The following is a 1,867-nucleotide window of genomic DNA, read 5'->3' as shown; positions in this document are numbered from 1 at the left end:
TGAAAATTAATTATGTACTGTATGTACAGTAAGGGTGATATTGGCAACATTTCACCTGTAGTAAATCAGTCTTGTAACTACAAACGTGCTACAGCCTTTGGAACATAAAAAAAACCCTTATGGTAAATTAAAGTAATTGTTTTCTAAGAATAATTATGTACTGTATGTACAGTAAGGGAGATATTGGCAAACCTTCACCTGTGGTAAGTCAGTCTGGAAACTAGTAATGTACTACAACCTTTGGAACATGAAAAAAAGCCTTTTGATGAATTACAGTAATTGTTTTCTAAGAATATTTATGTACTGTATGTACAGTAAGGGTGATATTGGCAAATTTTAAGCTGTAGTAAGTCAGTCTTGTAACTAGAAAATGAGCTACAGCCTTTGGAACATGAAAAACCCCTTTTGGTCAATTACAGTAATGGTTTTTGAAAATTAATTATGTACTGTATGTACAGTAAGGGATACATTGGCAAAATTTCACCTGTCGTAAATCAGGCTTGTAACTACAAGCGTGCTACAGCCTTTGGAACATAAAAAACCCCTTATGGCAAATTACAGTAATTGTTTTCTAAGAATAATTATGTACTGTATGTACAGTAAGGGAGATATTGGCAAACTTTCACCTGTAGTAAGTCAGTCTGGCCACTAGCAATGTACTACAGCCTTTGGAACATGAAAAAACACTTTTGGTGAATTACAGTAATTGTTTTCTAAGAATAATTATGTACTGTACGTACAGTAAGAAAAGAAATTGGCAAAATTTCACGTGTAGTAAAGCAGTCTTGTAACTACAAACATACTACAGCCTTTGGAACATAAAAAACCGTTATGGTGAATTACAGTAATCGTTTTCTAAGAATAATTATATACTGTACGTACAGTAAGGGAGATATCTGCAAAATCTCACCTGTAGTAAGTCAGTCTGGACACTAGGAATGTACTACCACCTTGAACAGCCGTTTAGGTACTTATAGTAGTTTATTATAATTGTGTACTGTACTGCATATATGAAGGAAGGTATTGGCAAAATCCCGCCTGTAGTAAATCACTATGAGTTATACACGCTTTACAGTTTGTCAATGTTTTATTTTAAATGTTAAAAGTCACGTTAGTTAAAATACATCGGACGTTTTAAACCCAATCGGTGGAATTGTCAGACGGTCCCTTACGCATCAAGCGCCGCTATAGCACGTCAAAGCTTTCTCCGGTTTAAATTTGCTGCTACAGAACACTTGGGTGGTTTTTAAATAATATTTTCATGTCGATATAAAGTTGTTGCATATTGTTAAAACTAATCGTGGTAGTGGTATCTTTGTAGGACTGTCGACTCTATAGAACAGAGGCACGCGAAAGCGAATGTCTGGCGAATATCGAACCTAAAACTAACTTTACCGCGCTGCGTGAGGCATCAGTATGTCTGCGTTTCCTACCTCATTCACCAAACCCTGCCAATCACGTTCGCTTCGTCCGGAAGGATTCATTTTCGGTCCGAGAATATTCTTAAAAAAAAAAAATCTGTCAAAAATGGTCAAATCGTAAGCATATATTGCGACGAGGATTACATATTTCGGGTTTCATCAACATCACGTACATCATTTCCGGCTGGGATGATGGCCAACCTCTGCAACGTGTCGCGAAGTGACAGTGCTGCAAAAGCCAGAGAATATAAACAGATGTGTAGATTAGCTTTTTACGTTACGTTATGTGATTATAATGACCCTATTGTCTAAAACAAACTGTAAACTGTAGTTGTTTTGCTGCAAAAGTCTTCTGTTGCTTCATACATTGCGGCAACCTCCAGATTTGAGGTTTTTATTTACAACGATTTTCACATATCAAATATTCACATTTAATAAGTGTTAAT

The sequence above is a fragment of the Sinocyclocheilus anshuiensis genome, unplaced genomic scaffold (genome assembly GCF_001515605.1).
Source record: "Sinocyclocheilus anshuiensis isolate Anshui unplaced genomic scaffold, SAMN03320099.WGS_v1.1 scaffold685, whole genome shotgun sequence".
Classification (NCBI taxonomy): domain Eukaryota; kingdom Metazoa; phylum Chordata; class Actinopteri; order Cypriniformes; family Cyprinidae; genus Sinocyclocheilus; species Sinocyclocheilus anshuiensis.
Note: the sequence above shows the minus strand (reverse complement) of the source record.